This window comes from Lissotriton vulgaris, chromosome 4_1 (genome assembly GCF_964263255.1).
Source record: "Lissotriton vulgaris chromosome 4_1, aLisVul1.2, whole genome shotgun sequence".
Lineage (NCBI taxonomy): Eukaryota > Metazoa > Chordata > Amphibia > Caudata > Salamandridae > Lissotriton > Lissotriton vulgaris.
In genome coordinates, this window is record NC_141691.1 from 141,330,480 (window position 1) to 141,357,803 (window position 27,324).

The window sequence follows — 27,324 nt, forward strand, 5'->3', positions numbered from 1 at the left end:
GGCCAAGCCGGGGACTCCCCTTTGAGCCTCACGAGGAGGTAGTCACAAAAATAAAGCAGTTCAACCTCGCGTTTGTGTATGGTATAGGATTACACATAGATACTCTGCACATCTCTTTCTGCACATCTCTTTCAAAAGTAAATCAAATACAATTATTTAACAAGTGAAAAGCAGCTTATATTATAAAACCCAAATTGTGTGAAACGCTAAGGAGACACGGCCATGGGGGGAGGTGAAACTGAAAGTATGGCCGGCCGGCCGGCCGTGAATAATTAGAGAAGCTGTGGGAGGGAGGCTGGGCTGCCTTTCATGTGGTAATGCGAGGCAGGCAGGCAGGCGGCTGGTGGCATTGTGCATGCGCTTTTTAGGGCTTGCGCTTGCGCAATGACCTAAAAAGCACATGCACTGCAAGGAATCGCCAGTGAATCGCCAATAGTTAAACTCTAGATAAGCCATAATAGAGCTTCGCCAGCTATGCGCAGAAGCGCATCAGCAGGCGAGCCCTAAAAAGCACATTTTGATAATACATTTTAATTAGTAGACAATAGCAATCTTAAGAGGCATTGCATAGCTTCATACACACTTTGACCCCAATTCCATCACAGTCTCTCTCTGTCAGTTAGTCTCTCTCTTTCAGTCAGTCTCTCTCTCTCTCAGTCAGTCAGTCTATCTCTCTCTGTTATTCAGTCTCTCTGTCAGTCAGTCTCTCTCAGTCAGTCAGTCTGTCAGTCAGTCAGTCTCTCTCTCTCTGTGAGTCTGTCAGTCAGTCGGTCTCTCTCTCTCTCTGTCAGTCTCTCTATCTCTCTCTTTCTGTCAGTCAGTCTCTCTCTTTCAGTCAGTCAGTCTCTCTCTCTCAGTCAGTCAGTCAGTCAATCTCTCTCTCTGTTATTCAGTCTCTCTGTCAGTCTATCTCTCTCTGTTATTCAGTCTCTCTGTTAGTCAGTCAGTCAGTCTGTCAGTCATTCAGTCTCTCTCTCTCTCTCTGCCAGTCTGTCAGTCAGTCAGTCAGTCTCTCTCTCTCCTAGTCAGTCAGACTCTCTCTCAGTCAGTCTATCTCTCTCTGTCATTCAGTCTCTATCAGTCAGTCAGTCAGTCAGTCAGTCAGTCTCTCTCTCTCTCTGTCAGTCTGCCGGTCTCTCTCTCTCTGTCAATCTCTTTGTCTGTCCCTCTCTCTGTCAGTCGCTCTCTTAGTCTCTCTCTCTGTCAGTCTCTCTCCCTGTCAGTTCTTCTGTCAGTCAGTCTCTCCCTTTCTGTCAGTCAGTCTCTCACAGTCTCTCTCTGTCAGTTTCTCTCAGTATGTCAGTTTCTCTCAGTAAGTCAGTCTCTCTCTCAGTCAGCCAGTCTCTCTCTCTCAGTCAGCCAGTCTCTCTCTCTGTCAGTCAGTCTCTCTCTCTGTCAGTCAGTCTTTCTCTCTGTCAGAGTCCCAGTCTCTCTCTCTCTCGGTCATTCTATCTCTGTCAGTCTCTCTCTCAGTCAGTCTCTTTCTCAATCAGTCTCTTTCTCAGTCAGTCTCTCTCTCAGTCAGTCTCTCTCTCAGTCAGTCGGTCTCTCTCTTAGTCAGTCTCTCTCTGTCAGTCTCTCTCTTAGTCATTCTCTCTCTTAGTCAGTCTCTCTCTTAGTCAGTCCCTCTCTGTCAGTCTCTCTCTCTGTCAGTCTCTCTCTCTCAGTCGCTCTCTCTCAGCCTCTCTCTCTCTGTCAGTCAGTCTTCCAGACAGTCTCTCTCTCCCTCTGTCAGTCTCTCTCAATCAGTCATTCTCTCTCTCTCGCAGTCAGCCAGTCTCTCTCAGTCAGTCTCTCTCTCTCAGTCAGTAACTCTCTCTGTCAGTCTCTCTCTCTGTCAGTCAGTCTCTCCCTGTGAGTTTCTCTCTCTCTGTCAGTCTCTCTCTCTCAGTCAGTCTCTCTCTCTATTTGTCAGTCTCTCTTTCTCTGTCAGTCTCTCAGTCTCTCTCTCTGTCAGTCTCCGTCAGTCAGTCTCTCTCTTAGTCGGTCTCTCTCTCTCTGTCAGTCTCTCCCTCTGTCAGTCTCTCTCCCAGCCAGTCAGTCTCTCTCTTTTAGTCTCTCTCTTAGTCAGTCAGTCTCTCTCTCTCTCCCAGTCAGTCTCTCTCTCTCCCAGTCAGTCAGTCTCTCTCAGTCAGTCATTCCCTCTCCATCAATCAGTCTCTCTCTCTCTCTCTGTCAGTCTCTCTCTCTGTCAGTCTCTCTCAGTCAGTCAGTCTCTCTCGCAGTGAATCAGTCTATCTCTCTCAGTCAGTCAGTCTCTGCCTCTCTCTCTCAGTCTCTCTCTCTGTCAGTTAGTATCTCTCTACCTCAGTCAGTCAGTCTCTGTCAGTCAGTCAGTCTCTCTCTCTGTCAGTTACTCACTCTCAATCAGTCTCTCTCTCTCTGTCAGTCAGTCAGCCACTCTCTCAGTCAGCCAGTCTCTCTCTCTCTTTCTCTCTTTCTCTCTCTATCTCTCTGTCAGTTTCTCAGCCAGTCAGTCTCTCGGTCAGTCAGTATTCAGACTCTGAGTCAGCCATTCAGTCTCTCTCTCTCTCCATTCTCTCTCTCAACTCTGTCCACTCTATCTCCACTGTCTCCACTGTCTCTCTCTCCACTCTCTCTCCACTGTCTCTCCACTGTCTCTCTCTTCACTTTCTCTCTCTAGTCTATCTCCACTCTCTCTCTCTCTCTCTCTCCACTCTCTCTTCACTCTCTCCCTCCACTCTCTCCACTCTCTCTCCACTCTCCCTCCACTCTCTCTCTCCACCATCTCTCCCTTCACTCTCTCTCTCTACCCTCTCTCCCTTCTCTCTTTCTCGCTCTCTCTACTCTCTCTCTCCACTCTCTCTCTCTCTCTCCACTGTTTCTCTCCACTCTCTCTTTCCACCCTCTCTCTATTCTCTCTCCACTCTCTCTTCACTCTCTCCCTCCACTCTCTCCACTCTCTCTCCACTCTCCCTCCACTCTCTCTCTCCACCATCTCTCCCTTCACTCTCTCTCTCTACCCTCTCTCCCTTCTCTCTTTCTCGCTCTCTCTACTCTCTCTCTCCACTCTCTCTCTCTCTCTCCACTGTCTCCCTCCACTCTCTCTCCACTCTTTCTCTCTCTCCACTCTCTCTCTCCACTCTCTCTCTCTCCACTCTCTCTCGCTCACTCTCTCCACTGTCTCTCCACACTCTCTCCACTCTCTCTCTCCACTGTCTATATACACTCTATCTCTACTCTCTCCACTGTCTCTGACTCCACTGCCTCTCTCTACTCTCTCTCCACTCTCTCTCTCTCTCTCTCTCCACTCTCTCTCTCCACTCTCTCTCTCTCTCTCTCTCCGCTCTCTCCACTCTTTCTCTCCACTCTCTCTCCACTCTTTCTCCACTGTCTCCGTCCACTCTCTCTACTCTCTCTCCACTGTCTCTCTCTCCACTCTCTCTCTCTCTCCACTCTCTCTCCAGTCTCCACTTTCTCTCTCCCCATTCTCTCCACTGTCTCTCTCCACTGTCTCTCCACCTGCAACATTTTATTTTATTACATCTAGATTTATAATAAATATCCTAAATGAATCTAGATTTATATTTTATATTTCAATATTTTCATTTTTTTTTAAATTAAAAATAAGCTTTAATAATTTCCCTATACTTCCTCACAGGCAGATCTCCACTACAGTGGTGGAAATCACTACCTTCAAGTGAAAAGTTACTAGTAGTTATTTTAGACTCATAAATCCTATTGAAGGAAAGTCCACTAGTGGGTGGAAACATGTAAATTTACACTTAGGTGTAAATCTACAGTAGGAAATGCTGGACGGCAAAAAGGTTTAGATTTACACCTAGGTGAAGGGGTTTACAGGAGTAAATGCAGGGCTCGAGTTGGGGTACCACGCGTGTGGACGCGTCCCCCCACTTATTTTACCGGGATCTCCATAACTGGAGCAAATGGAGCCACACATTCACTCTTTGGCCTCTCTGGGGCGAGATCGGAGCTCATTCAGAACGCTGCTCATGCGCTGGCTTCTCTGATGCAATTGCATCTAAGGGGTGAGCGAGGGGAGGCAATGAGTCTGATGGTGCAAGCCACCTTTCATGACGTCACTTCCAGTCCAGACGACAGCACCCCCCCCCACTTCTTTTTTTAGGACTTGTGCCCTGAGTAAATGTACATGTGTAAACTTACCTTTGCGAAGAGGCCCCAATGAATTTCACAGCCGCGTGCCTAATTGTCTTAATTGCTCCAACTGCTTCATCAAACCCTACTTAATGGAGATTATTGCTTTGGCTTTTGTGTTGTGAGAAGTTTATGGAATGAAGTAGGCATCTTAAGTTATAGCGCTTTGACTGTACCTTTTCAAATGCATTCTGGGCACAGAGTTAAGGGGATTTCATGTGAAAACGTAGGCTAAAAAAGATAAGCTGCGAGATAATGAACGAATATATGTGCTGACCAAGGACTCTAAACCTTTCCATCAACTACCTGAGGGGGACTGAAGTACACATGAGGGCAGTGCACGGAGCTGGCACTGCTGGGCATTGGTGCACAGTGTGATATAGGTGGCATCACTGTACAGGAACTGGCACTGGGCAGGAGTGTAGCAAACCTGGGTAGTGTGAGCAGCTGGCACTGGTGGCAGAGTGTGAGACTGGCACAAGTGGGTAGTGACTGAAGCTGGCACTAGTGGGTAGTCGGAGGAGCTCAGCTGCCACAGGTGGCAGTGTGAGAGGCTGGCACTGGTGGCAGAGTTAGCAGCTGTCAATGGCGGGAGTGTGAGAGGCTGGCACTGGTGGGTAGTGGCTGAAGCTGGCACTGCTGGCAGAGTGAGAGGCTGGCACTGGTGGCAGAGTGAGAGGCTGGCACTGGTGGTAGTGTGAGAGGCTGGCACTGGTGGTAGTGTGAGAGGCTGGCACTGGTGGCAGAGTGAGCGGCAGGCACTGGTGGTAGAGTGAGAGGCTGGCACTGGTGGCAGAGTGAGCAGCAGGCACTGGTGGCAGTGTGAGACGCTGGCACTGGTGGCAGAATGAGAGGCTGGCACTGGTGGCAGAGTGAGAGGCTGACACTGGTGGTAGTGTGAGAGGCTGGCACTGGTGCGGAGTGAGCGGCTGGCACTGGTGAGAGTGTGAGAGGCTGGCACTGGTGACAGAGTGAGAGGCTGGCACTGGTGCAGAGTGAGCAGCTTGCACTGGTGGCAGACTGAGCGGCAGGCACTGGTGGGAAGTGGGAGGGGCTGACACTGGTGGCAGTATGAGAGGCTGGCACTGGTGGCAGTATGAGAGGCTGGCACTGGTGGAAGAGTGAAAGGCTGGCACTGGTGGAAGAGTGAGAGGCTGGCACTGGTGGCAGAGTGAGCGGCTGGCACTGGTGGCAGTGTGAGAGGCTGGCACTGGTGGCAGAGTGAGAGGCTGGTACTGGTGCAGAGTGAGCAGCTTGCACTGGTGGCAGTGTGAGAGGCTGGCACTGGTGGCAGAGTGAGAGGCTGGCACTGGCGGCAGAGTGAGAGGCTGGTACTGGTGCAGAGTGAGCAGCTGGCACTGGTGGCAGTGTGAGAGGCTGGCCCTGGTGGCAGAGTGAGAGGCTGGTACTGGTGGGAGTGTGAGAGGCTGGCACTGGTGCAGAGTGAGAGGCTGGTACTGGTGGGAGTGTGAGAGGCTGGCACTGGTGCAGAGTGAGCAGCTGGCACTGGTGCGAAGTGGGAGGGGCTGATACTGGTGGCAGTATGAGAGGCTGGCACTGGTGGCAGAGTGAGAGGCTGGCACTGGTGGCAGAGTGAGCGGCTGGCACTGGTGGCAGTGTGAGAGGCTGGCACTGGTAGCAGTGTGAGCGGCAGGCACTGGTTGCAGTGTGAGAGGCTGGCACTGGTGGCAGTGTGAGAGGCTGGCACTGGTGGCAGTGTGAGAGGCTGGCACTGGTGGCAGTGTGAGAGGCTGGCACTGGTGGCAGTGTGGGAGGCTGGCGCTGGTGGCAGAGTGTGCGGCAGGCACTGGTGGCAGTGTGAGAGGCTGGCACTGGTGGCAAAGTGAGAGGCTGGAACTGGTGGCAGAGTGAGTGGCTGGCACTGGTGGGAAGTGGGAGTAGCTGGCACTGGTGACAGTGTGAGAGGCTGGCCCTGGTGGCAGAGTGAAAGGCTGGTACTGGTGGGAGTGTGAGAGGCTGGCACTGGTGCAGAGTGAGAGGCTGGTACTGGTGGGAGTGTGAGAGGCTGGCACTGGTGCAGAGTGAGCAGCTGGCACTGGTGCGAAGTGGGAGGGGCTGATACTGGTGGCAGTATGAGAGGCTGGCACTGGTGGCAGAGTGAGAGGCTGGCACTGGTGGCAGAGTGAGCGGCTGGCACTGGTGGCAGTGTGAGAGGCTGGCACTGGTAGCAGTGTGAGCGGCAGGAACTGGTTGCAGTGTGAGAGGCTGGCACTGGTGGCAGTGTGAGAGGCTGGCACTGGTGGCAGTGTGAGAGGCTGGCACTGGTGGCAGTGTGAGAGGCTGGCGCTGGTGGCAGAGTGTGCGGTAGGCACTGGTGGCAGTGTGAGAGGCTGGCACTGGTGGCAAAGTGAGAGGCTGGCACTGGTGGCAGAGTGAGTGGCTGGCACTTGTGGGAAGTGGGAGTAGCTGATACTTCTCAGAGGAGCAGAGCCCTGTGGGGAATGCTGTCTCTGGGGCCCCCACTCCCACCCTTGTCCCGGGCCTGCCTCCAGCTCTGACTGAAGAGAAACAATGTAAGTTGAAACATTGTTTCTCTTCAGTCAGGGAGGGGCTCAGAGCTCAGAGCAGGCTGCTAACAGCCTGCACCTGCTTCAGAGGGAGAGAGGCTTGCTTCAGCGCAAGCCTCTCTCACAGCTCTCGCTGAAGAGCTGAGAGCTGTGGGGGGCCCGGGCCCCCTTTATTTACTGAAGCCTGGCCCCCCTCACCCCCGCACCGCTGGGCGGGGGTGTTTGTTAAGCCCCTGGATGTCTGCTTCTGGGCTGGTCTCTGCTTTAATCCCATTTTGGCCAAGGAATGAGTTACAGCCTCCCAGCAGACCTCATTTAAAAGCAGAGAGAACAACTTTCTCAACTAAGCCTTTCGCTGCCTGAAGTAAACCCTTGTTTTTCGGAGTAGCATTGGTTGTGCCATCGCCTGATTCCTTACTTTCTTGTGAACAAGCCACAGCCAAGCTTCCTCCTTCACTATTGGTGACAGCAGGGGACTTGAGGGCGGGGCAAAGGTACTATTTTTACACCGTGTGTACTAGCTTGACTTGTGATGTGATGCAGTGTCTTTAGGTCTCGCGTAACCGCGCGTAAGCGCGGTCTCGCAGAGACCTATAGTGGCAACACAGCTTTCCAGGAGACAGCACCTGGCCGCGCGCTTTTCCTCTCCGAGAAGGCAATCAGAGCGGGCCACGCGCTCGCGAACGCGCTCCCTGAGGTCAGCTGCTGTCTCCTGGGAAGCTCCAACACCACACACGCATGCGCATACACAGAGACACACACACGAGCGCCCATGCACGCACGCACACATGCCCCCCATGCACGCACGCAAGCACGCACACAGATGGCTAACCTGCCTGGTGGCGGCGGCTTCAGATCGGCATATCCGCTATCCTCCTTGGGATCTGCCCTCTTTCCTGGCGGCGGCGGTGTCTCCTCGCTCTTCCTGTCTGCGGCGGCTGCAACGCAGCACCACCAGAACGGTGGGACGACCATGCAGGACGAGCCGCTGCTGAGCCACAAGAAACCTCACAAGACAGGGGACTATCGGCCGCCGCCGCCCCACGCACACCCCTCACCCCCGCAGACCGAGCCCCAGGAGCTGGGCAAATCCGGGACAGAGCTTCAGTACCTGCCCGCCGCCTCCCCTAAGAGCGGCGGCCCAGCCGATCTGCTGCTGTCCACTGACGAGGGGATCGACCCCCTAGCCCATGCAACGCCCTCACCTCCCCGCATCCCCGGCATTGAATCTCCCTTCGGTGGCTTGCCGGAGCCGCACAGTCCGGCGCCTGCCGCAGGATCCTCCGCAGGCTCTTTGCCGCCTCCGCTGCCAGGCTTCGGAACTCCCTGGTCTGTGCAGACCTCCTCGCCACCACCGATGCAGCAGCCCGGGAACGGCAGAGGTCCACTGCTGCAGGAGTCGCAGGACGCCTACTACCCGCCGCCCTCCTCCTCAGCCAGACTGAGCCCCACAGCCTTCTTCCAGAGCTTCCTGCACAGCGCCCTGCAGGGCCCGGCCGGCTTCGGGGGACCCTTCTCCGGACAGCAGATGAGTGTTCCACCGCCGCAGAACCGGCGCTCCCCGGCTAGTCCACAGCTGCAGCAGCAACAGCACCAGGCTGCGGCCGCCTTTCTGCAGCAGCAGCGGAACAACTACAACCAGCAGCAGGTGAGTAACTGTGGGAAGTGGGTGGCAGAAGATGTTATGGTGAATACAGCCACCAGCATGTGAAGGGCAACTAGAACGATGAGCTGCGTTAGTGGGTGGAGGCGAAGGGGTAATCCGGTTCCGTAGGGCAATTACAGCAGGGATCTGCGAGGCCCAGAACCAGCTGAGGGGTGAGTTATGGGGGTTGTTGTAGGCGAGGGAATGGCATCTGTTAGACTCTGGATATAGCCTGGGGACGCCTGCACCCCAAAACACTCACACACCGAGGGTCAGCAGCTTCAGTAGGAGTGGGCGAGGGGCTGAGGCGTCTTGTCACTGTCACCGGGAAACGGTTGGTGGATGGGCTGTTCGAACTCAGGGAGAAAGGTGGAATTGGGGCAGAATGGTGAAAATACATTTATTCCGGCAAGAAGTAGGACGTCTTCCCTGTTTAAATAAGTCGTGGCGTGTGTGTGTGGAGGGGAAGTGGGTGGGGGGGAAGCTATAGCGACAGAACCCCCCTCAGTATAGGGGACACCCCTTCGTTCGTTTACACAGGTGGCCCCGTCCCCAGAATCTGACAGTTGGCGTAGCCCGTGCACACGAGCTACACCTGTCACCGAAGCATGCAGCACTAGAATATCTACATATCTCTTATGTAACTATGCCCTCAAACTGTCAGTTCCAGAAATTTTCTCATTATATTGTAATGAGGCAACCACTACATAAGCCACCTCTAGTTCGCTATCTATGCCTTTGCTATTGAAGTTTGGTATCTTGAAGTTGTGTCAGGGGTTTAACTGTCCCATGCAATATGTAATGCAAAATAGTTTTGCATGAACGTCTCTAATGTGAGTCTGTAACTACCATGTCTTCTCATTTTTTTAACCCTTGTGCTTGTTCAAGAGTCCCTTCTCCCCTGTCTCTGAGGCAAACATCCTGCCAGGATGTTCTCCTTCCCTAGATCTCCCATCCGCCACCGTTTGACCCAGAAAATTAGCTCCCCTTTTCACAGCGGTTTGAGGGACCTTGATTTGTTTTTTGGGGTTTTTGTTTTTTTGGGGGGGGGTTGTTTCTGCCAAATGGTTACCCAGGCTGCCCTTTTACCACTACTTTCAGGCGGTTTGTCAAGTGGGGCAATGTCTAGTTCAAGTGTGTGCAATTGTACCCTCAATGAGCACTCCATCCTCCTCTGGTGCGTGAGGTGCATCATCAGAACTGTGTGAATAATAACTGCGTCAGCCCTGTGCGTGAGGTGCATCATCAGAGCTGTGTGAATAATAACTGCGTCAGCCCCGTACGTGAGGTGCATCATCAGAGCTGTGTGAATAATAACAGCTGTGAGCCCGTGCGTGAGGTGCATCATTTATTTGCCTCTCTTTCGAGTTTCAAGGGAGGCTCAGAAATACAAGCACTTTCAGGAAGCGTCAGCCCCGTGCTTGAGGTGCATCATTAGAGCTGTGTGAATAATAACAGCTATGAGGCCATGCGGAGGTGCATCATCAGAGCTGTGTGAATAATAACAGTTGTGAGCCCGTGCATAAGGTGCATCATCAGAGCTGTGTGAATAATAAAAGCTGTGAGCCCCGTGCCTGAGGTGCATCATCAGAGCTGTGTGAATAATAACTGTGTCAGCCCTGTCCCTGAGGTGAATAATAACTGCGTTAGCCCCGTGCGTGAGTTGCATCATCAGAGCTGTGTGAATAATAGCAGATTTGAGCCCGTGCCTGAGGTGCATCATCAGAGCTTTCAATATGTTACTGGTATGCAATTAAACACATTTTGTCGAGTTGCACTCACTCCTGTAATCTCACCCCATCCACATTGCTCACGTCACCCAAATTCCTGCACTCTCTACCACACTGCTTTCAAGAACAGCATACTCTTGCACACACTGTCACTGCTCACCAATTCAAATTTTGCTAAAAATGTTATGCAACGGCATTGTCATACACAATACCAATAACTCAAACTTTAATGCTGTGAGACCTTTTGCATTGTAAATGCTTGTTTTCATTGGAACGGCTCTGCGGTTTTTATTTAGATTTCTAGTCTGGTACTACTTGTGAAATAGAGCAATTATTTTGTTTGTTTTTTAACGTAAAAATACAGTTTTCTTTGCATTTCTGTGCTGATTTGACTAGCCCCTTAAAGTGAAATAATTGTTGTTTTTAACTTTTTTTTATTAAAAAGCGTTTTTTTCTTCATAATTTACGCATTCAATTTCTGCAGAACACCACACTTAAAACCATATTTGGAAATGAATGTGCCATAATCAAGAATTTAGAAAATAAATATTATAAATTCTAATGGCTTATTTTCAAGGTCTTGCTTTCAGATACAGCGCCTATAGCATGCAAGGCAAACCAATGAAGCAAACATATTGCTGGCCTGTCGGAAAATGCATCTCTAGTAAGAAAAATCAATGATAAAGTCAATATTGTTGGTTTTGTTGTGTAGAGACATGCCTATTTTTGCATACTCAACTCCATTATTTTGGACTGATGCAGCTGTTCTTTGACTCTGTGCACTGGGAGTCAATTAGAAAGGCCTAGGTGCATGTGCTCTGGCCCCTAAAACTATACTCCTATTTTGTATGCCTAACTTACCTGTAAGTCCCTAGTACATAGTACAATAGGGGTGGCTCCTCCACTTGCGCGGAGGAGCGTTGCCCCACTGCTTTCTTGCAGATCGAGAAGCAGAAACATAAAATGGTATTATAAATTCCATTTTATGTTTCTGCTTCTCGCACTGTGAGAAAGCAGAAGAGGTTGGTTGGGGGCAGGCGGATGGGCGGTCCTGCTCTAGGGCAGGGGAGGAGTGGTTTGCCCACTCTGAGGGCGCTGACTATTACGCACTCCCCCATTTCTCCATGTAGGCTGCAATGCATCTATTATTATTTTGAGTTGTTCTAGCTGCCATATCAGCAGCTTGTCGATCAGCACATTCCTGCACTCTTGCAGTCATGAGCACTTTCTTCAAGCTTAGTGTTTCTCTCAGCATGCATGGTCGGAATGAATTCTAGAGGCAGCCATCAATAACTCTAAGATGCATGGCTTGTTCATGATTTAATTAATTGAACTTGCAATGCTTTATAAGCGTATCAAGTCTCTAAACAAACTCATCCATTGTTTCACCAGGTTTCTGTCTTGCTTGGTTAAAAGTGTACCTTTCATAGTTGACATTTGGCATTGGATTGAACTTGGCCTCTAACCTCTTCTTGATTTAACTGTATGATACTGCATCAGCTTGTGATATCTTCTTTATCACGTCTTTTACTCCGTAACCTGCCAGGTTCTGTAAGTACTTGATGATCTTTTTGTTATCTGCTTTCTCTATAGCATCTATGAAGTCATCAAACATTTGGATCCAGCCAGTCCATCTAGTGCCAATATTCTGCATTTCGGCGGCCTTGTAAGTAGGCGGTGGATTTAGGAACACAGCTGCATCATATTTTGTGCTCTTTGCTACTGATATTGAAAGTATATGCTGTTCAGGCAGTGTTTGATCCTCAGCATCTCTTGGCCCATTGCTCCTCTGCAAGCATCAGCCTTCTAACTGGGACTCGGGTAGTTGCTCCCGAGTTGAGGTTGTCGGGCGCCATCTTTCTTCTTCACGGTGAGTGGTGATTTTGCTTCTTGCAAGTGCCCTGCACCACTCTCGACTTTATTCATTATACCTGGCTGTAGTTGCCTTTAGCGTTTCTGATTTGTATTGGTGTTGGCTCTGTGTTATGCTGTGGAACAGTATCTCGTCTTTCAGCTTTAACCAGTACATTTTTGGCAGGCTTACTAACTGTGCTCCTCCCTATGGTCTTCACCGTCTTGCCCTTTGACTCCACATACGCCAACAGTAGACCATTTCTTGACATGTATGTGGCATGCAGGAACAGTTTGCTGAACCACAGCAAACTCTCTGAGCATTCTTGTATCTTTTGGGGCAAGTATCCTTTATCTCATTGCCAGTTGTAGCGTCCTCCCCAACCCGGGAGCAGATAACAGACCACACCACACACAGAGCATTGGTTTGCACGTCTCTATTCTTCAGCATGCCACCGTTAAGTGAACGCACTGGCTTCGCAAACTTTATTAACCACACCCAGTCACACCCACCGCATTATGTAATACTTATAATGAGACTGCTGAGGACCACTAAAGGCCTTCATACAGACAAACTCAGTTCAGGAAAATTAGGTCATATCTAATTAGGCCTTAAAGCCCATAAGGTAAGGTGCATGGTATTTAAAAGTAGGACATGTAAATGTTTAACGTTAAACATGTCCTTAAAGTGACAAGACCCCAAAAGTTATTTTCACTATAGGAGGGTTTGCTGTTCCATTGAAAGCATTGGGATATATTAATAAAATTAAATAATATCATACCCACCCAGAAAATCACTATAAAGTGTATTCTTGGACTTTTAAAAATATTTATTACAAGGCAAATTCATTGGTAAAGTCAGATTTGTAAACATACATTTTGCAAACGATACTTTTAAAAAGTCAAAGTTTACTTGCCTAATTCCTCTGGAAGCACTTTGCATGAGCCCCTAGTTGACACCTAGTAGCTGAATATCTACTTTGATGAGGTGTGATCTTGCTCCCAAATGCCTTGGTGTAGGTAGGTGTTCTGTTCGTCTGACAGGATGACTAACTGAGTAATGCCCAGTTATATATTTAGCTTCACAAAGGCCTTCCCTGTCACAGGCGGATATAGCTACCACCTGGGCCTTCCACCTACTTTGACCCTCCAGTCAGCCAGGCACCAATCCCAGTTGAATAGGAATTGCCCTCAGAATCGTTTTTGAGTGACCACAGAGGATGCCTTGCTCATTTCTCCAGCCACACCTGTAGGGTGCGTACAGGAGCTCTGCACTGGGAAGAAAGATTCTGCCTTGTAGGATTTGGGTGGAGGGGCACTGTAGGATTGTTTGCAGTAGTGCACCCAGGAACTGTTGCAAAAATGGGTAGGTTACCCCTGGGAACTTTTTCCCTATTGGTTAAGCAGGGGCCAGGAGTCACCCCCCAGTCACAGGCTAGTAGTAACAGATATAAATATGGCACCCCTGGGCACCATCTTCAGAACACTACAGGACCTGTGAAAGACAGAAGACAAACTGCTTCTGTTTTTAGGCCTGTGAGGAGATCTAAAAGGCTGGACCTTCTCCCACTTGTGACCAGGACAAAGAAGTGGACTCCAAGGGTTAGTGGGCTGACCTCCCGTTTAGCTACAATGGCACAACAGGGTGCTGGAAGCTCTATTCCTGAAGCACCCAGCTGACTATTTCCAACTGGACCTGACCTGGACCCTGCTGGAGGCGTTTGGTGGAGTAAGTCTTGACCACTGCTCCCCCCCGCCTGATGTCAGCGCGCACCACCTCGCGTGGAGCGCGCACACAGAACATCGCTAGAGAGAGTGGCGCCGCCGGGCGCTTTAAAGAAGGGAGCGGCGCTATTCATGCGGTGGCGGTGGTGGTGGTGGCAGAGCGGGCGTGAGGAGTGCAGGTAAGGAGGCGGGGGGGCTGGTGGGGATTGTGGTGCTTGCGGCTATGTGGGAGCGCGAGGCAGACTGTGGCCTTTTGTTTAAGTATTGCTGTTAATCAGAGCCCCTTCACGGGCTCCGATTAACAGCAATACTTAAACAAAAGGCCACAGTCTGCCCCGCGCTTTACTAACAAAAGCGTACTCAGTTTCCACACAGCGCGTACTTTAGCACACGCTGTGTTTGGAAACTGTCTCTACGCTTTTGTTAGTAAAGCGCGGGGCAGACTGTGGCCTTTTGTTTAAGTATTGCTGTTAATCGGAGCCTGTGAAGGGGCCCTGATTAACAGCAATACTTAAACAAAAGGCCACAGCGGCTGGGGAAACGAGCGGAACAGAAGGCAAGAGGGCAGAAAGGCACAAAAAACAAGTGGGACCGAGGGCATAAAGGCACAAAAAACGAGTGGGACAGAGGGCATAAGGGCTCAAAAAACGAGTGGGACAGAGGGTATAAAGGCACAAAAAATGAGTGGAACACAGGACAGAAAGGCACAAAAAACGAGTGGGACAGAGGGCATAAAGGCACAAAAAATGAGTGGAACACAGGACAGAAAGGCACAAAAAACGAGTGGGCCAGAAGGCATAAAGGCACAAAAAATGAGTGGAACACAGGACAGAAAGGCACAAAAAACGAGTGGGACAGAGGGCAGAAAGGCACAAAAAACGAGTGGAACAGAGGACATAAAGGAACAAAAAACGAGTGGAACAAAGGGCAGAAGGACACAAAAAACAAGGGGAAAATGAAGTGGAACAGAGGGTTAAAAGGCACAAAAAACAAGTGGAACAGAGGGCAGAAGGGCACAAAAAACGAGTGGGGCAGAAGGGCACAAAAAACGAGGGGAAAACGAAGTGGAACAGAGGGCAGAAAGGCACAAAATCCGAGTGGAACAGAGGGCAAAAGGGCACAAAAAACGAGGGGAAAACGAAGTGGAGCAGAGGGCAGAAAGGCACAAAATACGAGTGGAACAGAAAGCAGAAGGGCACAGAAAACGAGGGGAAAACGAGTGGAACAGAGGGCAGAAAAGCACAAAACTAGTGGAACAGAGGGCATAAGGCACAAAAAAAGAGGGAAAAACAAGTGGAACAGAAGGCAAAAGGGGCACAAAAACGAGTGGCACAGAGGGCAGACGGGCACAAAAAACTAATGGCACAGAGGCATAATACAGAATACAGAAATATAGGGGCAGCTAAGAACAGAAGGTAGAACGGGCAGAAAGGCACGGGGCAGCGAGGGGAACAGAAAGGGAAAACTGGGCAGAGACACGGGCAGCGAGGGGTACAGAAGGAAAGACCGGGCAGAGAGAGTACGGGGACAGCGAGGGGAACAGAGGGAAGAAGAAGGGGCACGGACCACGTTATGTCATGTTATGTTATGTTACGAGTTTGTTATAGCGCGACAGCTGCCCCGGCAACGAGGCGTCCCGGCGCTGAGAAACCAGAACGTAACCAGCTGAGGGGGGGGAGGCAAGAGGTTAAGGCAGGGGGAACAGGTGGGTTTTAATTGCCTTCCGGAAGGCAGATAGATTGTCCAGGCGGCGAATGTACGGAGGAAGAGAGTTCCAGAGTTTAGCTCCCAAGACTCTGAAGGAGCGACCTCCGACACGGCAGAGTTTCGTGCGGGGTACCACAACCAGATGTTGACCTAGAGAGCGCAGGTTGCGTTGGGGAGTGTAGGGTACTAGGAGACGACAAAGGAGTTCAGGGCCATCTGTTTTCAGGATTTTAAAGGCTGTGGTGAGGGCCTTGAAATGGATTCTAGATTCAACCGGGAGCCAATGAAGTCTCTGTATTATGGCTCTAGCAGAGCATCTTCTAGGGAGACCCACTATGGCCCTGGCTGCCGAATTCTGAATCCGTTGTAGCCTTGTTAACTCAGCTTTGTTGGCGCCTAGCAATAGGACGCTGGCATAGTCCAACCGAGAAAGGATGATAGATTGGACTACGAGCTGGCGAGTTTTGGGATCGAAGAAGCCAAGAATAGGGTTGAGGTTTCTTAATATGCCCACACAGGTAGCGGCCACACGTTTAGTGTGTGTTTGGTAGCTCAGTGAGGAGTCTAACCAGACACCCAGGTTTTTTACCAAAGCTTTAGGTGGGGGGACGGGACCCATCAAGGAAGGCCACCAGTGATCGCTCCAGCATCTGGTGTTCCTTCCAAGGAGCAGCACCTCGGTTTTCCCTGCATTCAGCTGTAGGCAGTTGCCCATCATCCAGTGGGCGACTGCGGCTAGACCGTCCCTAAATATCGTGGCAGAGATGGAGGGGCCCTCGGTGAGGGTAATGACCAGCTGGGTGTCATCGGCGTACGACACCAGCGTGAGGTCCCATTACCTGGCCACAGCTGACAGGGGCTGTACATAGAGATTAAAAAGGGATGGGCTGAGAGCCGAACCCTGCGGAACTCCCTGGCCGATAGAGTGAGATTGGGAGATGAACGGGGGGGGCTAAAACTCGGAAGGATCTACCCAACAAGAAAGAGCGGAACCGTTCGAGGGCCAGATCACTGATCCCGATGTCTTCCAGGCGTTTCAGCAGGATGTTGTGGGAGACCGTGTCAAAGGCTGCGCTGAGATCAAGCAATATCAGCGCAGCACTTTGACCGGCATCCAGAATCTTCCGGAGATGTTCAGTGGTGGATAAAAGGGCGGACTCCGTATTGTGCCCCGGCCTGAACCCATTCTGAGAAGGGTCCAGGATGTCATTGTGGGTCATATGGTCTGACAGCACGTTGTTTGCATGGGCTTCTGCTAGTTTGGACACCCACGGAAGCAGCAAGATGGGCCTATAATTCTCTGGCTTTGCGGGATCAAGGGTAGGCTTTTTGATAATGGGGGTGACCCAGGCTTGTTTCCAGCAAGTTGGGACTGTTGCCAATGAAAAGGAGAGATTAAGAAGTGTGGCCAAAGATGGAAGAAAGAAGTCCAGGGACTCTAGAAATTGGGCCGGTCTCATGGGATCTGAGGGGGTGCCTGATTTAACTTTTCTACAGAGTTTGACTAGGTCCTCCGTACAGGCAGTGGGGAAGACAGACAACAGCAGTCACAGACACAACAATGAAAATACAGGCAATACAATAAATTTGCAAACTGCCCTTAAGATCCTTATTGTGGCGCTGTATGCGTGAAAATGCACCATCTTTTCACTTTTTAAAGTAAACGTTTTGAGTGCCATTTGGCGCCGCAGACACACGCGGTTTAGTTCCTGACGCACATAGCCATGGTTGCAGCGCACAGAGACCCTCCACTGCCGCACACAGAGGAAAAAAATTAGAGGGAACATTGGTCTTGACTCCCAAGTGCTGTTCTTGAGGTAATAGTACACTTGGCTCTGTCAAAGTGTACTCCTCAAACAGTCAACAGTTTCACCAGGACTTCGTCCAATGGCACTTAAAGCTCTTTGGGGTTATTTTTATTTACAACTTCTAAAAAATAATATCTCCAGTTCTCCTTACTATATTTTTGTAATTTTGGTGTCATTTTCTCATTAAATTAATATCTATTTTTATAAACTGGAGTATGTTTTTATTGTGTTGTGTTTTTGACTTTTTTAACTTTCTAATTGTTTTGGGATTTCTGAATGCTTTACACGTTTTCTTAATAAGCCTGTCTGCTATATGCCATAGCTGCCGGGGGATAAACTCCAGTTTAAACTACTGAAACCTTTACTAGACTTAACAAGAATAGTGCCTTTTTAATTGGAGTGTACTACAAATTACGCCAACTAATAATTCACTTTCTAACATTAGCGTTCAGCAGAGGGATCCAGAGCTTGTTTTTAGCAGTACCACTTAGCTGTTAAGTGGGAAATTAAAAATCATTAAACTGAACTGAATATGATAATCATCAGTTCTTTGACTGAGCCATTTTGATTTTTCAGAAATATTTTTTATTCTAATGTTTGAACATTTTAACCCATTGGCTCCTATGCCTTTTACCCCTAGAATGCTAAGCTCTTTTTTTTTTCAGAACAAGCTTTATTGTCACATCATGAAGGATTGCAAAGACATTCCACGGTACTCCGAACCCCGGAGGAGCCATGAGCATAAAATCAAGGTACAAAGATAAGCAATCAATGTAGAAGTCAACATTAATCAATTTTGTCGAAGAACCCCCCAATCCCCCTGCCCCACAGAAACTACCCTCCACCCGGGTCCCCCCCTAACCCCAACACGATATCGGTCCATATTCGGTAATGCAGTCTATATGAAATTGGCAGTACACTCCTACCCTTGCCCAGGGTCATCAAGCAGCTGTTCACCGACAGCGTCCTGTTGTGTCGGCGGCTCCAGCCACAGCCCCCTATATTCCGCCCACCTCTTCCAAATTTTGAAATGCTTTTTAGGGCAGCCTCGTGCTTCGAACACTGGACGTTCTAAACTCATACAGTAGTCCAATCCCTGCTTCCAGGCCTCTATCGGGGGAGCTCGAGAGTTTTTCCAGGCACGGGCCAAATCCCTTTTAGCCACCACCAGGCCTAATATTAACAAGTGTCTTTTATAACTCTTGCCTCCTACCTGCTCCAGAACATGTAAGAGGCCCAGCTGTGACGTATGGGGGAGTGTCCAACCCAGCACCTCATCCAGACAATCCCAGACCCTCTTCCAGTACCCCTCCAATGCCCCACAAGACCACACAGTATGCATAAACGTGCCCACTTCACGGCCACACCTCAGGCAGTCAGGGGAGGCAATCAGACCAGCCTTATGCAATCGCTCTCTCGTGTAATAGGCCCTGTGCAGGTATTTAAATTGAATGAAGCGTAATCGTACTGCAATAGCCGTCTCCCTTGGGGCTGCCAGGGCCTCTCTCCAGCTCTCTTCATCTAATTCTCCTACATCTCTTTCCCAAGTGGACCGCAATTTGTCCAGGGAGGAGGAGCAGTGGGTAACAAGGGATTGATAGATGCGGGATATTTTTTTATCTTCCAGTTCCCCCATGAACAGTTTGGCTTCCAGGGGGCTGAATTCCGCTAGGGACTCCAGTCCCTCCAAGGCAGGGGAGATAGCGTGCCTAAATTGTAAATATTGAAAGAATTGGGAGTACGGCATATCATATTCGTCCCGCAAAGCCTGGAACGATTTAAGGGTCGTCCCCCTCATTACATGTCCCACGGTCGAGATCCCTATTGCATCCCAGCCGCGGAATCCCCGCAGCGCCGCCAGAGCCGGCAAACGTCCATTGTGCCACAGGGGAGTCTCCTGCGTCAGTGTGTTCCACCACCCCATGCGTCCCAGCGCTCTCCGCCACACCTGAAACACTACCTGTGTAACCATCGGAAGTTTCTTTCTTTTTGTTGCCGAGTAGAGGAGCTCATGCAGGGTATCTGGAGCCATCAGATATCGCTCCAATGTGAAAGTTGAAGAAATTGATGTACATAGACAGCATTCATTCCCCTTCTTCTCCCACTCCTCTCCCTGTGAGCACCATGAATACTGTAAACTATTGACCGTATCACCCTGCCAGTAAGAGCCCATACCCCTATGCATATGTACAGCCATTCTAGGCACCATGGCCTTTTCCTGCGCGTATCTTAAACCCCCTCTCTCATGCGTAGACCATGAAACCCTCTCCCTCTGCGCGACCCTGCTGTGAAAGGCAACTCTCCTGCTTGACCCGCACAAAACCCCCCCATTCCCTCTTGAAGAGGCATCCTTCGCCTTGGCTGACGTAGCCCTCCCCAGCTGCACCTGACTGCCCCCGCTCTCTCATGTACGGGTCATCAGATCTCTCTCTCTCTCTCTGTGTGACTCCGTCCCTGTGTCCACCCTGGCTACCCCTCCCTTCTCCTCACATGAGCAAGTCACAAACCTTCTTCTTCTGCAAGGCCCTGTCCTTGAGGGTCACGACCGCGCCTGACCAACACCTCCTTTCCTTCCATGAATGCCCCTCTGTTGACAAGCCTTCCCTCCGCGCTCGATTGCCCACGAGGCATGAATACCACTCCTTTGATGACCCCTTCCCCCGAGTCCGGCTGACCACACATGTCTGAGGCCATCGCCTAAGCCAGGGGATACCATTTACTGCCCTTATTGTATGAAGTCACTCCTCTTCAAAGGATCCACTATTGATCCTAGCCACCCCACCCCCTGGGCTATGATCAGGCGTACACATCCTACGGAACACTCGGCTGCGTGATTGCCCTCCCCTCTTATCAGCAGGTCAAGGGTCCCCATTGTGAACATATGTGGGGTAGGATTGACACGAGGATTATAGGGATGCCTTCCTTTTGCGTCACACTGTCCTGATTGTACTGTCAAGTGTTTTGTAAGGTATAAAAGCAAGAGTCTCAGCTCACTTGTTAGAGCACCTCCTGAAAGACACCGTGTTTCGTGTCCGAAATGACTGGCTCTCCTCATGAGAATTAAACTCTGTTCTTGATTCCTGCTTCCAGCGCCCGTCTCTTTATTTGGTAACTATTCAACATGGGAACTAAGAGGCGGTTTGCGCCAGCGGCCTGGGCATCGGTAGTAATCTGGGCTCCTTTTCCACAATTGGCGTCCCAACGCGGGGTCCATCAGTGACATAAGGTTCGGTAAGAGAGATCCAGACGAAGAAGCGAACATCTAAAATGATCGGAGTATACCTGCCTTGAGAGGGCCCTAGCCCGGCTGCCGATCAAAAGAACTTCGCCAATTCTGAATGGACCTCTCTTGAGTGACCTATTGTCCTGACTGGAATCCCACAGGAATGCTACATGGAGTAAGAGAACGATCGGGCGCTGGGGGAGGAAGTCGAAGAACTGTCCGTATGGTCCGGTCCGGGTAAGATTAAGTAGGGTGTTTTTACGCCTGATTGGTAGGGTGGTTCTATCCACCTGATTGATTGATTGTTTGTATTGAAATCGGTATTTGTATACTGATATTGTTGGTATTGGTTCATTTAGCTTTGAATGCTACTTGACATATTGGTTCTCTTTTGGAGAACGAGACATTCTCTGTTTGCAAACAGCGGCGAATAGGAACGTCGTCCCTCTTTGCAGATAGAGAAGGGTAGGTAATGCAGACTTTTGTCCCTGTTGTAATTCGTCAAGCCTACTTTTCTCCCCACTGGATTGTTTGAAATCGATTAACAATCGATTGTTGCTCTTTGAGATCTTCCCTGTCTACAAACTGAGACGAGTAGAAATATTCTGTCTTCCTTTCTGGATAGCGAAGGGCAGGTAATGCAGACGTTTGTCCCCGTTGTAATCCGTCATGCCTGTTTTTCTCCCCACTGATTGGTTGGTTGCCTGGACATTGTTGTTCCAGGAATTGTTTCGTTTGAGGTATTTTCTGCCTGCAAACAACGTGGAGTAGAAATATTCTATCTAGTCTTTGCAAGTAGTAAAGGGTAGGTTATGCCCCTTTGTGAATTCGTCAGTCCTACCCACTCCCCACTGTTTGGTTATTTGGGGGGTAGCTCGCATGGTCCGCCCAGGAGACTACCCTTATGGAGGACATATGCTCCCCGCTCATGGGCCATTTAGTGGAAGTAGACCATCTGGTCCGTCCAGGAGGCTACCCTAGTAAGTGGAAGTACATCGCTCGGTCTGTCCAGGATGATACCCTAATGAAGGAATATATGTTCCCCTTTTTGATCGATAATCTCGTTCCACCCCGGACCATTTATTGGAGGGAACTCGTCTGGTCCGTCCAGAAGTACCCCCTAGTGAAAAGGACACATAAAAATATGAAGTGATCACCGTTCCCTACTAACAGAAAACTTTAGCTCGAAACACGCTAAGGAAGAGAAAGAAAAATAAAAAGAAATCAGGCTAAGTCAGTAAACCCCTGATGAGCTTTTGACTTCACTAAAAATAAGAAACATTAGAAATAGTTCGTAATAAGAAAAGTAAAATGGCGAAAAGTTTGTCAACAAAAATAGCCACGAGGTAGCTAGGCTTCACTGCCTATTCCTGCTCCCAACATGTCTGCCTCATTGCCCGCCACGCCCAAAATAACGGTCACATGAAATAGAAACAATTCAATAGGTACCTACCCCCATTCCGGAAGCTCCCGAAATGCAACAGGTCCGCGGTTACGCCCATCCGGAAGGTGAGGCCTCGAGGCACGAGGGGCTCGCCTGGCCGCGGTCGGAAGGAGATGATGTTGGGCAGGCGGTCCAGAGAATGGCAAGGACCTCTCCATCTCTTCTCTTCTGCCGCCCTGCAGGCCGCGGGGAGAGAGGGGGCTGTCTTGCCTCGGCCACCGACCACCCCTCTCTCTCACCCGATCCGGCTTTCGTTGATGGGCGAAGCCAAGGCAAGGATGGCGGCGCTTCTTTGTGCAATAATGGCCGCAACTACACCCAACGCCTGACAGTTGCAGGTAGTCCCGCCACATGCCATCGCCTGCATAGTTACAGGTAGTCCCGCCACATGTCGACGCCTGGACAGTTCCAGGTAGTCCCGCCACATGTCAAGAGAAAAGGGGGGGCTGTCTTGCCTCAGCCGCCGACCACCCCCCCATCTTCAATAGCCAGCACGGCCAATGTCGAAGCGACGGAGCCGAGGAACGGCGCGGGGTCGCTGGAAGGGGGAGGCGGCGCGAACGAGCCTCCCCACCTCCCTTCAGGTGGAGACTTCCAGCGACACCCCAATGCTCTTACTTAAAGAGGGTCAACATCAAAAAGCGGTCTTCTGCCCAGGACGGGCACACGCTCCATGCCTTCTCTCCTCAACCTTGAAGATTCTATAAGAGCCGGGGGGCACCCCGATCCCTCCGCATGGGCGCCCCCGCCCCCTCACTGGGAACCACGACATCGGTGCAACTCCTGCCGGCGCCAGCCTCGGATAGGAAATGGCTAAAATGCAGCCACGGCACAGACTTGTTCAGTTCCGGTGGAACACCAGAATGACCCGGTAGGAAAATTGTTGCCGCCCTCCCCCCTCTTTGACTAATGGTCCATATTGTTAGAACTGTTAACCACATGATTCAAAACTTTTTTGAACTTCCAACGGAAGGTTCTGGTCCAACCACGAGTCATTGGAGATATTCTGACTGTGCTGGAACTCGCCTGACCCCACCCAAAATGGCGCCGACACAAAATAAGACTTTTTGAATAAACTTTGTTGCACCCTGACCACGCAGCTTTTTGCCCCGAGATATGTATGTAGTTTTTTTTGGATAATGAAAGTAGATACGAAGGATATTGAGTATGTGCTTGGACAATGAACTGACTTAGGGTGGGTACTGATTATGATTTGGAAAATGAATTGGTATAATTTAGGTAATGAATGAACATTGGATAATGAATTTATGAATTTATTAAAGATGAATTACTGACATGCATCATGCTTGCTCTGTAGGGAAGTTTAATGCGATTTTATTGCACTGCTGCACTTTATGCAATGAACTGCCACCAGCTTCGTTCTTCTTATGTACAGTTTCAATCTGCTTCGTAGCCGGCCCACTGAGTTGTAGGCCTGTATTTGTACCTCAACACTTTTTATTAAAAGTATTTTGAAAAAGAAAGCATGGTTGTAGCAGTTGCATTAATGAGTTTTGGATGTCTTGCTACTGTGAGCGAAGAATAAGTATGATGAAAGATGTAGATCAAAAAGGATCAGATATTTAGCAGCTACATTATGTGTCACAGGCAGCCAGAAAAGTGTTTTAGACACCCTTAAAATGACACCACAGAAATGCCACCTGACCGTCACCCTTGCACCCGACGAAGAGGGTTGCGACCAAGTAACTCATGTAGATACGCAGATCGTCAATGATTATCTATCTGACATTGCTGGTCCCTCTGGGCTTAAACGCCGAGATGGTAAAGAAATGCAGTACGCGGAGATAGGTCGAGTATGTGGTAGGTAAAAACATTTTCGGACTACTGCATGCTGATGTACTTTGAATGCTGCCCCCCACCCCTTCTTTTTCCTCCCTTCTGCAGGTCACGTCAGAACGTCGGCTGAAATATGGGAGAGCGATGGTCGAACCACCGATGAAAAGGGAAGGAGGGAATATGTGCATAGTCCTCATAACGATAAGTTTTTAAAAGACGTAGACTTAAACATGACTGTTCCTCCTTAGAACATAGCAACTGGGAGGATGGACTGACATAGAAACAGGACAGGTACTGAATGACGAAAAATTGACTAGAAATGACGCGTTAAATAATATAACTGGACGTTTGACTAGGTAGGGAAAGGACAAAGAAAAATATACGGGTAAGGGCTACCACGGCACCACCCGTCCGGGAAGTTAGAAATGTTGCTGATGTTCAAAATGCACTGCCCCCTTTCTCACACTCTTATAGATATAGCCAAGCTGTCCGACTGTTCTCCCGATCAATACTTGCCGTTGCCTCAGCCTGGAGAACTTCCCACCAAAGGAGGGAACTGAAAATGGTTTAAGATCCAACCATGGGTAACTACCACGACCAGGTTAATTTCTGATCGACCAACCAAGGTGTGAGTATTGGCAATTGGGAACGCTCGCAGACGTGACAAGCGAGAAGAAAAAGGAGGGAAGGGTAAAAAGAGCTAAGCACGTAGATAAATAGGATAGTAAAGATACGTAGGATACAAAACAAATCTTGTTGGCTAACAATTGTTTCCTGTCTTGTCGTAAATGTCTTATACATGTGTAATGCAGGTGCTGTCTTCCTTGTCTGAGTTTGTGTGTGTGTGTAATGTACGGATTTATGTCTTCCCTCTGTCTGTATCTGCGTGTTACCTGACCTTTACTGTTCTGTGTTGTGAGCGCACTAAATGACCTATTTTCGTACACGTCTCTCTCTCTCTCTCTCTCTCTCTCTCTCTCTCTCTCTCTCTCTCACCACCCTCTTATCTCTCTCTCTCTCTCTCTCTCTCTCTCTCTCTACATGTCATACGTGTACCGAATGGCTCGTTTAGATTGCGGACGACTCTCACTCTCTATGAGAGTCTCCCTATTTTCTCTCCCTCTTTTTGGTAAAATTGTGCCCCACCGGCACCAGTCTGATTTGATACATATTGAACGCGAAGGTGTTCAACGAAATTGACCGAAACTAAAATGATTGTATCTCGCCATATTACTGCCTCTCCTTTCTGCAAAATGAATGAACTTGAATTGGCTGAAAAAGGAAAGGACAGGTAAGACGACTAAAGTCCCCCAAATCTGGCCATTTATAGGGGAACTGTATGTCAATGGCACCTTATGTCTGTTCTTCAGAGACGAACGCCAACGTCTAGATTGAACCCCAATGCCCAGATCGCCCCACCCCCTTTTGCACCCAAGCGCAAGCGCCCGAAGCATCCCCGCCCCATTTTTGATAGACCCCAGTTGCTGTCCCGGATATAAACATGATGACCATGAGTAGCTGTTGACCCTCGAGAAAACCCTGTTTTGCCTGACTCTCGATGATGGCACCCCCGCCCTGTTTGAAAAGGTTAGCCAGTCCTGAAGGGAAATGCTCCGTAATGTTGAATATGATGTAATGCACAGTTGATGGGAATCTCATTTACCTCACTTGAGTTATAAATAGGACGATGAATAAACCTGCCATGAACTCAGTAGGAATGCTGACACATGCACTGCTTAGTAATGGACCTCTGACTGTGACCAGTGAGCGTATCTCCCAAATGCGTAGAATTGAGGGAGGAATTCACATGCGTAGATATCGTCTTCTGCCATTTCTCTAAAACCTTGTCTTGTACCTATTCAAAGATTCACGATCACCGAAGGAGATGGGTCAGATGCGGCGTACAGCCTGACTGCAGATCTTGGGACACGTGTGACCTCGACCAAAGGTGGAGCCGCAGAGCAACAGGATACGGGACGAGACCGCAATTTCAACGTGGAAAATGAAAAATGACGGACCGCCTTGAAGCCCTCCGTCTGCTAACCCACGTGTGCCTGGAGTCTCCGTCCCCCTTCTTTGGGCCCGATTGATGGGCCTGCCTGCTTGTTATCCTTTGCTCCCTTGGTCCCTTTTGTGTGTCCCAGGAACTCTGACCCAACTCCGCCCTCTCTCTCCTATCGACTATTTGAATCACACTCACCCTCTTTTCCGCGTGACTTTTTGCCAAAGGGAAGAACTGCCTTCAAATGGGAATAGGGTGTTGCCACAGAAATATAGGTGCCGAGCATAAGGCGCCGCCAAACGGATTGTTTAGGGAACAGGACTGTGGTCTAACAGCAGAGGACTGACCGCACCCTGCAACGTGTAAGGATAGAACCGAGCTGGACCTATAGCTCCCCCGCCGGTGCTCAACAGCGCCAACGAAAGTACACGGACTAGAGCCTACCAGTGATGGCTCAATGATAAAAAGACACTGTAACGAAGAAATCTTGTGTATTGAACTGAATTCCGCTCTCAACTACCTGGTCAAAACTGTTCATTGGTCACATTTTTTAAGTTAGAAGGATTTATACTATGTAGTGCGTTTAATTGTCAGGAACACAACGAAAATGCAATTTCCTATGTGCTGCATTCTGCCCATCACCTCGACTGTCTATGATTGTACGCCAAATGTTAGTATCGACAAAATGCTAATTCATCAACGATGCCTGTCCGCCTGTAAACCCATCAATTGCAAAAATGACTGCTGTTATGTAAAAAGGGGCGACTGTGAAAGTTGAAGAAATTGATGTACATAGACAGCATTCATTCCCCTTCTTCTCCCACTCCTCTCCCTGTGAGCACCATGAATACTGTAAACTATTGACCGTATCACCCTGCCAGTAAGAGCCCATACCCCTATGCATATGTACAGCCATTCTAGGCACCATGGCCTTTTCCTGCGCGTATCTTAAACCCCCTCTCTCATGCGTAGACCATGAAACCCTCTCCCTCTGCGCGACCCTGCTGTGAAAGGCAACTCTCCTGCTTGACCCGCACAAAACCCCCCCATTCCCTCTTGAAGAGGCATCCTTCGCCTTGGCTGACGTAGCCCTCCCCAGCTGCACCTGACTGCCCCCGCTCTCTCATGTACGGGTCATCAGATCTCTCTCTCTCTCTCTCTGTGACTCCGTCCCTGTGTCCACCCTGGCTACCCCTCCCTTCTCCTCACATGAGCAAGTCACAAACCTTCTTCTTCTGCAAGGCCCTGTCCTTGAGGGTCACGACCGCGCCTGACCAACACCTCCTTTCCTTCCATGAATGCCCCTCTGTTGACAAGCCTTCCCTCCGCGCTCGATTGCCCACGAGGCATGAATACCACTCCTTTGATGACCCCTTCCCCCGAGTCCGGCTGACCACACATGTCCGAGGCCATCGCCTAAGCCAGGGGATACCATTTACTGCCCTTATTGTATGAAGTCACTCCTCTTCAAAGGATCCACTATTAATCCTAGCCACCCCACCCCCTGGGCTATGATCAGGCGTACACATCCTACGGAACACTCGGCTGCGTGATTGCCCTCCCCTCTTATCAGCAGGTCAAGGGTCCCCATTGTGAACATATGTGGGGTAGGATTGACACGAGGATTATAGGGATGCCTTCCTTTTGCGTCACACTGTCCTGATTGTACTGTCAAGTGTTTTGTAAGGTATAAAAGCAAGAGTCTCAGCTCACTTGTTAGAGCACCT